Below are 17225 nucleotides of genomic sequence, written 5' to 3' on the forward strand. Positions count from 1 at the left end.
TGTTTCCACAATATTCTAATTGTTTCTTCCTGGCTGCTTGTAATATTCTCTCCTAAATCTGGGAATTCCAGAACCTGGCTATAATATTCCTAGGAGTTTTCTTTTTGGGATCTTTTTCAGGAGGTGATTGGTGGATTCTTTCAACCTCTATTTTGCTCCCCCCCCTCCAGTTCTAAAACATCAGGGCAGTTTTCTTTGAGAATTTCCTGGAGGATAATTTCTAGGTTCTTTCTTTGATCATGGCTTTCAGGTAGTCCAATAATTTTTAAATTATCTCTCCTGGATCTATTTTCCAGGTCACTGGTTTTTCCCATGAGATATTTCACATTGCCTTCTATCCTTTCATTTGTTTGGATCTGTTTAATAGCATTTTGATTTCTCATAAACTCATTGTCTTCCATTTTTTCCAATCTAATTCTGAAGCAATGATTCTCCTCAGTGAGCTTTTGAGATTCTTTTTCCATCTGGCAAAATCGGCTTTTTAAGGCATTCTTCTCCTCATTGCCTTTTTGAGCCTCTTTTGCCATTTGAGTTAGTCTATTTTTTAAAGTGTTATTTTCCTCAGTTAGACTGTTGACTCTCATTTTTAAATTTTCTTGCATTGTTCTCATTTCCTAATTTTTTCCTCCACTTCTCTTATCTGCTTCTTAATGCCCTCCATGGGCTGTAACCAGCTTGTATTTTCCTTTGAAGCTTTTGGTGCAGGAGTTCTAACTTCACTGTCTTCCTCCTGTTCCATGCTTTGCTCCTTTTTGTCCCCAAAATAGGAGTCTAATGTTGGAATCTTCTGTCTGCTTTGTTTCCTTTGCCTGGTCATGCCAACCCTCAGTCACTTGACCCCTGGGCTTTTTGTCAGATGGAATCTGCCACCAGACAGGGGAGCTTTTGTCCCAAACACTGGGGTTTTCTCAGCTGCCAGAGGTATTATATGGGTGCCCTCTCTGAGGTCTCCACAAGCCCTGACAAGCTGGACGCACACCCCAGGACCTCCACCCTAGACTGCAATCCAGATCCAAGAAGGTTAAAGCAAGCGCGATTACCTCTCAGTCTGGTGCTTGGTCCCCCTACACTCAGCAGGTCAGGAGCTGAAGCTGCCATGTGGCCCTGGCTGGCTGTGCCAGGTGTCTCAGGGGCTTCTCGCCCCGGGGGGCAAAAGCCATGCACTCCCACTTACTGGGCCCCAAAGTCCAGACTGCACTGACCTCTCACTTTGTCCTTCGCATCTATGTGTTGACAAATATGGAAATGGCCACAGCTGCTGCTGATCTGGGGTCCCTCTGGGCTGGTGCCTGGTCAGGCCCACCCTGGGGCTAAAGCCTTGGCTGGGCTCGGCTCCCAGAGCTCTGCGCTGGCCCCTGTGCTGGCCGATTCCTGCCAGCCTGCTGGGCTGTCCTCAGCAGGAGGTTAGCTTCTCTGTGTCATTTTGTGGGTCCTGAAGCTCCAAAGTTTGTTTAGAGTCCCCTTTTACATGGATTGGGGAAGGTGGAAGCCAGAACCCAGGGGAGGTCTTGCTTCTACTCCGCCATCTTGACTCTGCCCTCCCTAACCGCCTTCTTAATTACTGACTATTTGCATAGAACTGTGCTAAGTGTTAGGGAAATAAATAGAAAAGCAAGATAGTCCCTGCTCTCAACAAGTTCACATTTTAGTGGGATTACAAACTCGTCTAGGAGGTTTCAGCAACACATCAGATGAAAAACCTCCATGGTCCTTAGAGAGCAATGTCAAGGCAGATGGCAATGAATCCTCTTTAAGGTTATTTCTACAGATATAATAATATCTATTTCTAATGGTAAACTATTTCAAAGTACCAAGGATTTTATTGTCCACAACTTGTCTTCAAGAGCTCTGATTACTGCATAGGTGGAACTATGATCTTCAGAAGTAGTTGCCTGGTCATACCTTCATAGAGTTCTTTTTCAGAATGATGGCTGCTGGACTTTGACTGGAAGTGGGTCCTGCTCTCCCCAGAGCTATTGGGTTCAGGTGCTGTGTTTTTTCCACTAGGGTCTTAGTAGAGGTGATATTCAACTTAATAGTAGTTATCTGTCTCTCTTGGCACATGCTGCCTTCTATCTCTGCCTCCTGGTATCTTACTGCTTTAGTCTGGCTTACATACCCATTGGGTGGAAACTGATTGGGATTTTGGGCCCTAGACTCACAGTCTCTACCCAAACAAATGCCATTTCATGACAAGGAAGTAGTTGAAAAATTTAGAAAACAGTTAATTCTTTAGTGGCAGTTCATCAAAGCCTCAGTTCAGGCTGGTATGGAGATTAATATTCTTTTTTTTTTAATGTTATTTATTTTTTTAATTTTTAATTTTTTAAAAAAATTATGTTTATTTTTAGTTTACAACATTCATTTCCACAAGATTTGGAGCTACAAATTTTCTCCCTGTCTTTCCCCTACCCATCACCCCAAAGCAGCAATCCCACTGAATACCCCCTCCCCCAAGCTGCTCTCTCCTATATCCTCCCCCATTCCCCCTCTGACTTTCTAGTAGGGCAAGATGGATCTACATACCCTGGTGCCTGTATATCTTATTGCCAAGTTGCATATAGTAATAATAATAATAATAATAATTTTCCAAACATTTGATTTTAAAACTTTGAATTCCAGATTCTTTCCCTTCTACCCTAATCACCCACCCTTACTGGGAAGATAAGCAATTCAATATAGTTTGTACATGTGTAGTTACACAAAACATTTCCATAGTGGATATATTGTGAAAGACTGAGTATATTTGCTTCCATCTTATCCCACTCCCCCTACTTGTTCTATTTTCTACTTTGACCCTGTACCTTTTCAAAAGTGTGTGCTTCTAACTACCCTCCCCCCAATCTGCCCTTTCTTCTATCATCCTCCCTCTTATCCCCTTCCCCCTACTTTCCTATAGGGTAAGATACCCAATTTAGTGTGTATGTTATTCTCTCCTTAAGTCAAATTCAATGAGTGTAAGGTTGACCCATTCCCTTTTGCCTTCCTGTTCTTCCCCTCCATTGTAACAATTTTTCCTTGACTCTTTTATATGAGATAATTTACCCTATTCTGTCTCTCCCTATCTCCTCTCATTATAATCCTCCCTTACCTCTTAATTTTATTTTTTAAATATCATCCCTTCCTATTCAATTGATGCTGTGCCCTCTATTTATACCTGTACATATATATACACACACTCACAAAAGTATTCATATGCACATATACCCTCATATATATATACATATATATATATATATATATATACACATTTATATTCCCTTCAACTATCCTCATACTGAGAAAAGTTTCATAAGTTATAATTATTGTTTTTCTACATAGGAATGTAAATAGTTCAACTTTGATAAGTTCTTTGTGATTTCTTTTCCCTGTTTACCTTCTCATGCTTCTCTTGCTTCTTGTATTTGAATGTCAAATTTTCCATTTCACTCTGTTTTTTTCATCAAGAATGCTTGAAAGTCCTCTATTTCATTGAACGACTATATTTTCCCCTGAAACATTGTACTCAGTTTTGCTGGATAGGTGATTTTGTGTGTGTGTGTGTGTGTGTGTGTGTGTGTGTGTACACATATATAGAGTAAAATAATTGAGAAAGGTAGCTTAAATTCAGATTACAGAAAGCTTTAAATGTTAGAGGTTTCCTTTGATTTTAAAAACAAAATGGAATAACTGTAACTTCTGGAAAATAAGAATAATATGTGGTTGAGTTACAGGATGACAGCTTGAGGGAGCAGTAGGGGCAAATGAAGATTTTTTTTTGTTTATTTTGCTTTGTATTGTTTTTAAGATGTAGGAGAACAGGGCGTGTTTGGAAGAGTTTGTTGAATATTGATGGAATCAAATTCCTTGTGGAAATTCACTTGAGGAAATGGGAGAGAATGAGGTCAAGGGTACCATAAATAAAGTGGTTGACCTTAAAAAGAAGGAATATGTCTTCACCAGACTGGAGTAATAAGAGAATAGGAGCTGATATCAATAGTTTTTGCAATGCAGAGTAAGTAAAAAGAGGGAACCCATGGCAAAGGTTCTCCTTTTTTTTTTTTTTTTTAGTAAAATATGAGATCGTTCTTCTGTAAAGAGAGAAGGTGGGGAGAGGTGTGGGATACTTGAGAAAAGAGAAGAACATTAGGAACATCCTTTGTGAGTAGTACTATAAAGAACCAATTAACTGATGAGTAAATTGTTTGTCTCTTGGCAGTGAGAGTCCAGTTGAGATTGGATAATATATGTAAGATGTAGATAGCCATAAAATTTATCTTAACTTATATCCAGGTGGCTCAAAGGAAGGTAGATATAGGTTGTCAGTCTTAGCAAGGAAAAGACTCAGATTTTCATCAGATTGGAGTTATAGAGGAAAGAACAGGGGAATAGATATCCTTGGAGACAGATATTTGAGGGAGAGTTTGATTGCTTCCTGGAGGGGTGTAGCAGCAAGCACCCCAAGCGTCCTCAGGGTTTGCTGCCAACACAGGTTCTTGGATCTGCTTTGATAAAAGAAAGCAACTCAAAATGGGTTAACAAGCTTACTTTAATCAGTCAGATGTGTATCATTTACCTAGTTCAGGGGTTAAAGGTCAGCACCCTGAACTTCAGAATATACAGACAGAATTATCAAGATAGAAACTGATCAAGTAGACAGCTTTCCAAACTGTCCAGCCATTACATCAATACCAAATCAACATCTGGGTTTTTCAAAGCCAGGGTGCTCTGGACAATGGCTTCCCAGAATCCAGATCAAATCACAGAACACTTCTCAAAGTGAGCCCCAAAACAAAGCTACACATGAGGGCTTATATAGCCTTCTCCTGGCTCAGAGAATGTAACAACCTTCTGGACCCACTGGCCAATCTACTGAAAAACAAGCCTCCCACCCCAGGCTCCAGGTGCACTTTAGCCTAGGGGCAGGGAAGATCTTTAAAATTTACATTCCCATTACAAGGGGAGAAGAAGGGGCTATGATTCTGACAACTCTGTTCTCTGAGATGGAATTATAGACTGCAATTATAACTATTGATTAGTTGGTTGTTGTCCTTCCTTCTTGAAGAGGGCCAAAATGATATAACCATGCTAGAGTCAAGTTTCAATGTTTCCAGTTATGGCTGACCAGACCAAGATGAGCTCAGAATCTTCTATTACAGGTCAGGCACAAATAGTCCATTTTATCATTTGGGGTGGATACTCTAAATTTGTGCATACTGAATTTCCTTTGAGCTGTTTCAATTCTACTTTGCTCATAGAGCACAGAACCTTCTCTGATGTAGGCATGCCATGCTGAGAGGTGCTGTACCAATGTCTCCCATGTCAGACAATGAATTCCAAAGCTCTTAAGAGAGACCTTGAAAGTGTCCTTGTATTGCTTTTTCTGATAACTACAGGCCACCTTAAATGTTACTGTTCTAGGAACACATTGTTTTATGGTTTAAAATCCACAAAGTTGTTACTATGTCTTAAAAAGAGTACCATATGCTTACATCCACATCAAATACTAGTAACTACAAAAGTTTACCATAACAAATAGTGAATAAGGAGTAAACTTATTTCCTAAGCAGATAAGCAGAAATCAGAGATGTTCTACCAAAAAATACACATGAATCAATGAACAATTTAAATGGCAGTGAGATATCTACTCAACTCCACTTACAGAGTCCCCAGTTTCACACAAGGGGAAATTCCCTGAAGTCTCTAGGGAGCCAAGCTAGAAGTCAGGGACATGTTAAAGATCCGGTCCCCTTTTAAATTTCTACAAGAGATGATTTATCTTTCTATTCCTTGGAGTTGGTCCAGAAGAGAGTCTGGTGCCGTGTGTTTGTCTCAAAGCAGAAATGAAAAATATCTCTTCTCTCTAATGCACCAGCCCTCACATAGTCACATCTCATTGAGTTGTTCTCTCCACCAATACAGAATCACACATTAAGCAGTTGAATACAAAATGCCCCAGGCTTGAAACTTGAAACTTTACACAAACTTTACACATACATCAGTAATTGACCCAGTCATTATAATTGGGTGATCTCCTCTAGCAGTGGTCAGCAGCTGGTATGTAGGAGCAGAAGAGGCTCCTGGTGATGAGTAATTGAGGACTATGGTTTGGAAAGTCATTAAGAGTGACATGAAGAAAAAGGGTCCCTAAGCAAAAGACTGTGACACTGAATTAGTTAGCTCTAGGTTCAAGAATCTAAGGGATAGGGGCGGCCAGGTAGCACAGCAAGTAACAGCACCGGCTCCAGTGTTGAGAAGACCTGGAGATCGAATCCCGGGCTCAGACACTTAGCACCCACCCAGAAACACCTGGCCGTGTAACCTTGAGCAAGTTACTTAACCCCAATTGCTTAGGGGCGGCCAGGTGGCTCAGCAAGTAAGAGCACCGGCTCCAGTGTCGGGATGACCTGGATCAAATCCGGGCTCAGATACTCAGCACCACACCCAGAAATAATTGGCCGTGTAACCTTGAGCAAGTTACTTAACCCTTATTGCAAAAAAAAAAAAAAAAAGAATCTAAGGGATGAAAGTAGAACCCAATCAGGTTCTGGGAGAACACCAATAAAGAGAAGAACCCTGGGGGTTAGGGTAATAAAGTACAGGTTTATGAGGAGTAAAGTATAAAGAGAGGAGAAATGATTGGAGGCTATGATCAGACAAAGGATCCAGCTAAAATATAAGTTATTAGAGAGATATAATGTAATTTCATCAATTATTCTAGTTACAATTACAGAAAAAGTCTTTTTTATTTCAGTTTCGTGGAGTAGACAGCTGAATTTCAGTGATATCTGTCCAACTTGAATTTGTCTCATGCTGCAAGGCCTCCTGTGACACTCTCAGTAGACTCCAAATAATGCCCTAGAAATACAGGTAGGAGTAGGTGGAGAGACAGATGAGCAAAGCTTTTGTGTTTCCAGAGGCCAGACCTAAGCTCAGTCTGGGGCATCGCCATGTAAATGAATTCTCGGGACATGATTAGGATAGCTTAATCCAGCATGTAATAAAGGCCTTAGCCAACTCTAAGCTCTGAACATGCTTTCATTTGGAGCTGGAAGAAAATTTGGCCATCTCTACTTATATTCCTCATTCTTTGCTGGAGTACTGAAACAGTTCACTTAGAAAGAAGAAGGAAAAAAAAAGGGGAAGAGAAAAAAAAGACCACTTTATATCCCTTGATGTGTTCTCTCAACCAGGTTTCAGTTGCTCTGAGGCTTTTGCCGCAGTGGCATTCCTGCTTCAAATAAGACTGATTAAAATGAAATTACTCAGTCTCCTGACCCATAGCAAATTTCATGAGCTGCAATTTGTCTAGTAGTTGAGCTGTGAGTACAATCTGATTGGCTATAATTTAGGTTTATAGTTCCTATTTTTTTCTCAAACACAGTAGACTCCAGTGATCCTGAAATAAAGAATTAGAGGGAAAAAAGGGGGAGTTTAGTATGAGCTAAGAAAAGGTGGATAGAGAGAAAAGAAGACTGCTTCATAAGGCTGTTTGCTTTTTAAAAAGCTGAAATCTGCAAGGTCTCTGGAGCTTAATTTAACTCAGCAGAGATGTTTCTTACATTTGCATCTGTTAATTTCATTCTAGACTTCCATCTTGTTCCTGTCCATCTGGATCCTTTTCACTGATTATTGGCTAGTATAAATAATGCCAATTTCTCTCTCTCTCCATGACATTCATTCTTTTACTTTAAAAAAATACTTAACATATGAAATGTAGATGTTCCATGGTAGGTAAAACTGGAAAAAAACAACAACTGGATGATCAGGAGCTTGTTTTAAATAAATTTCTCTTTGCCTAGATCCTGGGAGAGCATACACACCTAAGGTATCATCATTCTGTCATATTCTCTCTCTCTCTCTCTCTCTCTCTCTCTCTCTCTCTCTCTCTCATGCTTTTCTGGATAAGAAGATGAATTACTTACAAGTCTTCTCTCCAAATGACTAGGAGGGTGAACTGGGGAGATGGTACCAACAGCCCTTCACTGAGGCAGCTTGTGGACAAAACTGTCACCTTATCTAAAAAAGCCTCTTATTATACAGGAAAGTCTAGGTAAACCTCTTATTACTTCTTTGCAGCCTTGAACAATTAAACATAAGGAAATAGGCCAGGCATAAAAGCAAAAGTTAAACTCTCAGCTAAATGAAAGGAATTGGGTGAAGGGAAGTAAATTGAGTGGTGTTCCCATACTCAGGTGTTCTGGCCAAAATGTAGAGAGACAATTTAAACTAGTTGGATATTATACTATTAATGAATTTTTATTAACAATTATTTATAATTCATGGTTATTAACTTGGAATCCATCAAATAGGTGACAGTTTTCATGGGGGTGGATGGGAGGAGATATCCCTAAAGAGTTCATCATGTCCCTATCATCTGCCCAACTAGACTGCAAAATCCGTCAGAGAAAGGACTTGACCTAATTCATTTTGGAGCCAAAGGAATTGGATTTAAATCCCAGATCTATTTCTTATTGCTTATATCATCAAGGGCAGATATGTCTCTGATCTTCCCTTTCTACATTTACAAAATAGGAATAAATAATTATACTTCCTACTTCACGGGGTTGTTGTAAAGAAAATGTTTAATAAATCTTAATGTACTATAAAATGTGAATTATCATTACAATTACCTGAACAAACTGGTGTGAGTCTGAATCTCCCTAGGCCTCAGTTTCTTTATATGTAAAATGAAGGGTTACACAATGGTCTTTAAGGTCTCATTCAACATTAAAATTCTAGGGTCTGGAATGTATGGTTTTGTATGCCTTTCAGGACACACTGTTTGTAGAACTGAATTGAAACCCAATCTCCCTTCTAGAACGTGAAGTTTTTGAGGATTTCTCTTTCATTTCCATATCACTATATTATAAAAATTCCACAACAAAATCCACTAATAGGCATTAAGGTGTCCTTAATGCCTATTAGTGGATTTTGTTGTGGAATTTCTGTGATTGATAAAGTAGAAAGAACATTGGTGTTGGACTCAGAAGAGCTAGAGGCAAGTCCTGCATAAAAATACTCATTATTTGTATGACAATGGATAAGTCACTTAAATTCTCTGAAATTTAGTTTGCTCATTTATAAAATGAAGAGAAATAGCATTTATACTAGTGAGCTCACAGAATGCTAACCTCAGGGGTCCTGAAAGCCCCATCGAGTCCTATGCCATACCTATATCAGAAACCTTTCAGTAACATTGTCAGTGAGCGGGCAAGCAGCCTTCACATTAAGGCCTTTAACAAAGGCAAACCAACTAATTATCTCCTAATGCAGCACATTGTATTTTGGGGCAGCTCTAATGGTTAGGATAGAAAACGGTTGTATAGAAAATAAGTCTATGTTTCTAAAACTTTTAATTCATTATTCCTCCTTCTACCTTCTGGGTCCAAGAAGAAAATCTCTCTTACTGGAGATAACCTGTCTAAAATGTTTAAACATTCCCGGTTTCTTTAAAGACTTCTTGTCCTGAGGCCCCCCTCACTATCCTGGTTTCTTTTCTCTGGTTACACTCCAGCTGGTCAATGTCCTTCCTAAAATGTAGTGTCTAGGACAGAACACAATATGTCAAATGTGATCAAAGCAAGGCAAAGTACAGCAGGATATCACCTCCCATGTGACCCTGATAAAATAGCACCCTGCCTTTGCTAAGGCAGCCAAATATATAGCCCGATGATGCTATCTCTTAACTATTAACTCATGGTGAGCTTGAAACCACCCAGTGCTCCCTGCCCCCACCCTTAGAATAAAAGCTCCTTGAGGGCATAAACTACTTTATGTTCCTTTGTGTCCAGGTCATAGTAAGTGCTTAATAGAAAATTATTTTAAAAAATGAATGAATTTCCCCCCCAAAAAACTGCTCTTTTGTCATGCAGAATTATGGTGAGGAAAGTGTTTTGTAAATACCATAGAAATGTGAGTCATTATTGTTTCCTGGTTAACTCCTCTAGGTCTATCTGTCCCCTCATCCCCCAAATCAGTTCTCACAAGTTGAAGGTTGGGTTCCCAGGATGTATACACACACACACACATGCATGCATATACACATACACACGCATGCACATACACACATGCCAAAAGCAAGGTATTATTTTATCAGGGTAATGATACCTATACCAGAAACCTTTCAGTAACATTGTCAGTGAGTAGGCATATAGCCTTCCCATTAAGGCCTTTAGCAAGGGCAAACTCTTAATTAGCTCTTAATGCAGGACATTGTATTGGGGGCAGTCTAATGGTTAGAAGTTTGTACTTGAATACAAAATAAGTCTATATTTCTAAAACTTTTAATTCATTACACCTCATTTGCCTCAATTTCCTCATCTGTAAAACGGGCTGGAGAAGGCAAACCACTGGCAAACCTCTCCAATATCTTTGCTAAGAAAACATCAAATGTAGTCACAGAATATTGGACAGGACTGAACAACAATCCATAATCAACTGGCCTGAAGGCTGGGATATGAGAGAATGATTTGCACAAGGATGTCCTGACCAATCCCCTCTCAAATATAAAAATATTTCCTGTGACCAGTTCAGCATGAATGATATTTTTCTGGGATAGCATGACATATTACAGACAACCCTAATTGAAAAGATCCTAAAGCTATATCCAATTTTTGTTTATTTTCCAAACTACTTTTCAGAACTATAGTAGATCTCTATTGCTTTGAGGCAAACCCTCCCTCTGCCCCCCCCCCAGTTCCAAATTAATCAGACCCAAGAGATTTCTATTCAATTTTAATAGAAGAAAGGAGACTGGATCACCTACATGGGACAGATTATTTAAGCGAAGAACCCACAACAGACCCCAAGTACTATACATAATTATGTAATTTTAGGTAGATGTTAGAGGTTGTCTAGTCAAATCCTCTTATATTACAAATAAGGTAATTGTGTTATATTGAAAAGAAGAGACTTGATCAAAATACCATAAAAAAGTTAGTTGAAGAGCCAGGATGGGTTTCTTAATTCCATGCTCTTTACTATTATGTTATGCTTGATAGTAATGATAATGAAATAAAGTAGAAGACTCTACTCTTTTTCTTTCTCAGTTTATTATCTCTTTTGTCCTTAACCTTTAATATCACTGATTTTTCTTTAATGTAAGCAAAGTTATTTTTAATGGTTTCCCCTTCCTCTGTCAGGACCAATCATTTACTTTTGAACTCAAATTTCAGATTTTAGATAGTCTTACTCAAAATGCATGAGAACCTTTCCCATTTCTTTAAGTAGTAAGTTAGATATAAAGTGACAACAAATTAATGAATTTTCTTTATTCCTCAGGTGTCATTAAGAAAAAACTCTTGAAAGTGATATTTTGAGTCCAAATCATCTTTCCTTAGGGGATGTCACTATACTCCTAAAGAGAAGGGGAGGGGAAAGTTCCTAGTGTTGTGATTGTGCTTAATGTTCTCTACACATTTAGAAAGGCAAAAAAAGTCCATAGAATTGGGCAGGAATTGTAGTTTTCACATTTTAAAGAACCCAGGTATATTTCTTGGTCTAGGAAGACAAGACACCAGAGGGTGCTGAAGTGATGCAAAATTTTGTCTTGTTGGCTTTCTACACAATTTTCTGTTGGCATCATGACCTCCTACATTATCAGACAAGGGACAGACATAATTGATGGCCTCAATTTTACACCCTTTCATGCTTCATCTTTGGCTGGCTTAAACTTTACTGAAGTCATAGGCTATAGGAACAGATCATGGTTTGGGCAATCTAGTTGTTTCTGCTGTCTCAACAGCTACTTTGGAACATGGTCAATCCAATTGATTGTGTGGAAATCGACTTTAAAAAAATTGATTGTGCTGCAGCCAGGTCACTAGCCACTTACAGCTGCTGCCTCACACCCATAAATACTGAAAATGATGTCCCAGAGGGCCCTGGGAAGCCAGAGCTTCCAGCCCAGCTAACATGTCCAACTTCATTTTGTTCTTCCCAACAGCAACAGAAGAAGATGTGATTAGAACAATTTGAAAACCAGCCCAAGCTGTTTGAGTCCCCAGAGCAGGGAAGTATTGATGCAAAATCAATCCTTGTTCTTGAAATTATTTCTCACAGATTTTGCAGCTTTCATACAACACCAAATGAAAAATAAAAAAGGTGGTGAATAGAAGAATGATTTTGGCCTCTTCCAGTTCACACAATAGTTTCCCATTCATTCCCTATGGGACCAGGTCCAAAATCTTAAACTAGCATTCCTTTTGTATCTAGTATGTGTCTAGCCCAATGCCAGGCACTGTGAAAAGTATGAAAGGATAATGCATGGTTCTTACCCTCAAGGAACCCACAGTCTAGTTACTGAAAGGGGTTTTATACACATGAAACAAGTAGTAAGCAATTCAAACCAGATTATAATCAAGTGCTAAATTGAGTGGTAAATTGAGTTCACAATCTGGTTGAGACATGACTAATATATGAAACAGCTAGGGAACAGTAAGAGACAGTACATGATCATGTATTAAATTATGTGTTGTGGACGATGGAAATTCCAAGGTTTATTTTGTCATGTGTCTACTTTTGTTGTCAACCATCATCTTCCCTTCCTGCCCTGCTAGACACTTCCATTATATTTTTTTGATGTTACACTGCCATTATTTTTCTCACTTCCATAATTTATCCTAACATTGATTTATGACACTGGAATGTCCTCTCCCATTTTCCTTATCTACCCATATCCTTTCCAATCCCCAAGGATCAGTGTAAAACCTCACCTCTGTGATGGCAACCACAATGAGATACCCAAGGATGACTGCTAGCACAGGTTCTTATATCTGCTTTACTAGGAAAGATAGCTCTTTAACGGGTCAACAATCTTATTTAATTAAATTCACTAGTTCAGGGGAGAATTCAGCACCTGGAACATCAGAGAAAATACAAGCAGAGAAATAAAGACCAACAGACAGGGTTCTGACTTCCTGAATCAACTATACACTTTATACACTGCCCTAGATGGAGAGAGCCTTTGTATCTGAGCAGATGGGGAGCTCTGAACATACAGCCACTCAGAATGTTGACCAGGGAATAACAAGATAAGGAAGCCCCCAAAGCAAAATCCAACTCATAGTATGAATACCCTTCTCAGAACCAGAAGGCATCACAACCCTCTTGACTCCGTACCTAATTAGAAATTAGCAAAAGGTGTGAAAGCCTTCCTGCAAGCAAGTTTCCCTTAATGGGTTCCACATGAGGCTTATTAATGGGCAAGGAAGCTCTTATATCCCACTACCATCACAACTTCCTTCACAAAATCTTGTTTGGACAGCTCTAGATTTTAGGAAGGTTTTGTTGTTGTTTTTTATGATTCTTTCTAATTTCTGTTTTGCCTGAATTTACCTCTTTATCACTGCCACCCATTTTTCCTAATTCTGACCTGTGGGACCAAACAGAACAAATTCAATACCTTTTCCACATGACAGATCTTTATTCCTTCAAGTAATTAAACACTGTTATCATTTTCTACCACCACCTTCTTTTCTTCAGGATATTTTCCAACCTGTAAATTTCATGTAGCACAGAGGAAGAATATGACTTTAGGCTGGGGTGGGGAACCTTCGACCTTGAGGCCACATGTGGCCTTTTAGGTCCTTGGGTTCAGCCTTTTGACTGAGTCCAAGTTTTATGGAACAAATCCTTTTATTAAGGGGATTTGTTCTATGAAGTTTGGATTCCATTAAAGGACTGCTTTTGAGGACTTAGAGCCATGTGTGGCCTTGATACCACAGGTTCCCCATCCCCACTCTAGGTCCTCTGTCTATGATCTTGTCATAGACAAAGATCTTGTCACTTTACCATACTGTTTCCACATATTCTCCATGTAGTCTCTGTACTTTCAGAGATATTCTGTATTTTGTTTCTTTGTCTCTTTTGCTACAACCAGAAAAGCTATGACCTACAGAACTTGCTTAGGATCCAGAATATTGAAGTTGGAAGGAAATTTAGAGGCAATGTAGTCTAACCCACACCTGATTAAGAAACTTCTGTAAAATATGTTCATCTGCAAAATGGGAATAAGAATAGCATCTGCCTCCCAGACTTGCTGTGGGGATAAATGAAAGAATATTTGTAAAGTACTTTCCAAATCTTAAAGACATATGTAAATACTGTTGATAATAGTGATGTTAATGATGTCAGATAGCCTTTTCTTTAAGACATCAAGTTAGAATGAACTGACAATCTCTGAAGCAAGTCCATTCACAGGCAGCCCATCCAGGTTCTTATTTCTTTCCTCAGGAATGAATGGGCATAATTTAGTCCCTCTTCCATTCCAGAACTTAATAATTTAATAACAGAAATAAAACACACCAAGTTGAAGATGATCAATTCTTTTAAGCAGTATTCTTGTGGCATGAACTTGTGATTATTTACCATCCTGAACATCTTTTTATGAATATTCCATAGCATTCCTCCTGAAAAATATAATGCCAGGAGCTGAGCACAAGACTCTAGATGTGGTCTGACCAAGACAGTCCAATTACTATTTCCTAGTCATGGATAATAAGGAATTTTAAATGTAGTTTAATATTCCATTAACTTTTTTAGTTAAATTATGACTTTATTGTCTCACATTGAACTTATAACCCATTAAGATTCCCATATTTTTTATCAAATGAACTGCTATGTGGCTATACATATCTTGTATTGAGGCTGAGTTTTTTTGAACCCAAGCATTAGACTTTACATTGATCACTAATTATTTTTACTTTAACTTATTCAGCCCAGTGTTTTAATCATCAAGATCTTCTTCAATACAGACTCTGCTGTGTTTCATATTAGCTAATCAATTTAGCATTGTGTCATCTTTACCTCTGATAAACAATCCCACTTCCCTTTTGTGTAAGTCACTGATGAAAGCTAAATTCATGAGAGCTAATGAGATCCAGGACCAAACAAAAACCCCTGGGGCCCTCTTTTAGTTTACTAAGTTGCCATCAGAACATTAATAATTGTTCTTTGGCTAAGTCTATGTAAGCAGTTATGTATCTACCTAATTATACAATGAACCTGTTCACATTTCTCTAACTTCAAGAATAACAGAAGAACATTTTCAAGCGTTTTGCCAAAGTACATAGAATACGTGAACAGAATTTTGCAATCTCCCAGTCTAGTAACATTTCAAGAAAAAGAAATTTGGTTTGTTTGGTATGACCCAATCTTGATAAAGTCTATTTGGCACCTGGTGGTCACAACTTCCTTTTCTAGTTATTTACTCACCATCCCTTTAATCATGTGTTTTCAAATTTTGCCAACAATCAAAGTTATTGCCTTAAAGTCTACAGATGCCTTCATCTTCTTTCTTTTGAAAATCAGGATTATGTCCTTTCCCTGTCATGAAATATTATTCCTATTGCCCATGATCTTTTAAAGGCCACTGACAGCTCAGAAGTAATCACATCAGCTAGTCCTTTTAATACTCTATCTAGCACATACTTAAATCTGGATCAGGTGATTTAAACTCATTAAGGACAACTAGCTGCTTTCTCACTATTTCCTGACTGAACATGGCTAGTTATTCTCTATTATCAATTTATGTTCAGCTCTTTCCAGTCCAAAGATTATTCTCTATTAAAGATAAAATATAAACAAAACAAAGGTTAAAGTATATTCCCTTCTATGCTTCATTCATTATCATTGTTCTATCATCAGTACCATTCCTCAATTTTCTCTTTACAACAGAGCTTTATAAATCTTTTTTTTACATCCTTCACTCTCCTTCATAATGGGCATTACTTATTTTTTTAAAGTTTCTTCCCATAGAGACAACTTTAGAAATTATTTAAAATTACAGAGAGTTATTCATTTGAGAATTTTGCTGACTTATCATTTTGTTCCACAGTGGTCACTTGAATACCAAATTCTCAAAGAGAACTTTTATTTAATTCATTTAGATATTCACTTCTACTATGTAGATTGAAAACTTCTAAGATGTCAGATGGCTTTCTTTTGGCAGTCTACTGGGAGAACATGGCTAAAAGTTGGATGAGGTAGGCAGGCACACATGGGTTGGGATTTGTATAATTTGTCACCTGAACCACAGATTAAAGTGGTGTTTCCTAATGTTAGTAGTAAGATATATTCTCAAAATCAATAATTTTTTTAAAGTTACTATGAAATAGATAACTCTGAAATAGCATGTGGGTATGACATTTTATACGGTTAGAATGTAAACTCCTTAAATTCAGGGACTGTTTCACTTTTGTCTTTATATTCCTGGGCTTCACACAGTTGCTGGTACAACTTTGTGTTTAATAAAAGTTTCTCAATTTTATTTACCTGATTTAACATTATTTGTTGGTATACACACCATATTTACCTCTGCATATGGTTTTTTTTTTCTAGACTAAAGCTCATTTCTGAGAAGTTACAATGACATGAAGATGACTATGGAATCCTGAATATTCTGCCAAAACTTCTTAATGGTAGATAACATACTGTAAAATCTTTGGTTATGGTTACAGTGCTGGACTTATATATGTAGAATGAGAAAAAAACTAATTTTGGAAAGTTATGGTTTGGCTAACATGTGATAAATATTTTGACCACATTAACCCATGAAAAGGTAGAGTAAGCAGAACTATTCAGGTTACAATAATATTTTATTTTTATTTTCTTTACCAAAGGTATTTTCAGGTTGCAATTCGTAGAACAAGCATGCTTAGAAAGAATTTGAAATCAATCATAGATAAAAGATGTTAAAAACTCTCATAAATGAATTCAAGTCACCATGTTGGGACAAACTCCAAAGTAGGATAGTAAAAGACATTGTGGACTCATTATATGTGATTGCTAACCTATTGTCTATAAAAATTGTTGGAGAACAGATGATGAAAAGAAAAAAAAACTTACAATGATGTTGAAGACAAGTAAAAGTTTTGATTTTCAAAGTGAAAGACAACAGATCTTTAAAGTTATGGGTTTTCTGATATAAATGATTCTGATATGAATCCCCTGAAGTTCTAGTATATATTATCAGAAAGTGTTTTATGAACACTTAAAATGAAAAGTGGTAATCACTCAGGGTTAGCATGGCTCCATATCAGGAACAGTCTATGATGGACTATTCTCATTTCCTTTAATTCCAAGTAAATCAAAGACCCATTTGATTATTTTGTATTCAAGTGGCCATCTTGGAAAAAAGTAGTAGTAATCAAAATTCTCTGTTTCTTGTAATACTAAATACTTTTTAGACAGATTCCCTGGAGTAATACATTAGGAGAATGTTGTAGATTCAGCATACCTGGATT

General features: G+C 37.8%; 1 long non-coding RNA gene across 1 annotated transcript in view; it reads left to right on the plus strand.

Annotated features, from left to right (window-relative positions):
* The window catches only part of LOC138153708 (uncharacterized), a 32896-nt gene extending 16115 nt beyond the window's left edge, over positions 1-16781 (plus strand). The window contains exon 3 of the long non-coding RNA XR_011166434.1: positions 16321-16781. This is a non-coding gene — a long non-coding RNA (uncharacterized lncRNA). The remainder of the gene's footprint in view (positions 1-16320) is intronic.
* Positions 16782-17225: the final 444 nt, after the last annotated feature.

This window comes from Petaurus breviceps, unplaced genomic scaffold (genome assembly GCF_028583685.1).
Source record: "Petaurus breviceps papuanus isolate PSGF00001 unplaced genomic scaffold, PetGlider_PUasm1.0 151, whole genome shotgun sequence".
Lineage (NCBI taxonomy): Eukaryota > Metazoa > Chordata > Mammalia > Diprotodontia > Petauridae > Petaurus > Petaurus breviceps.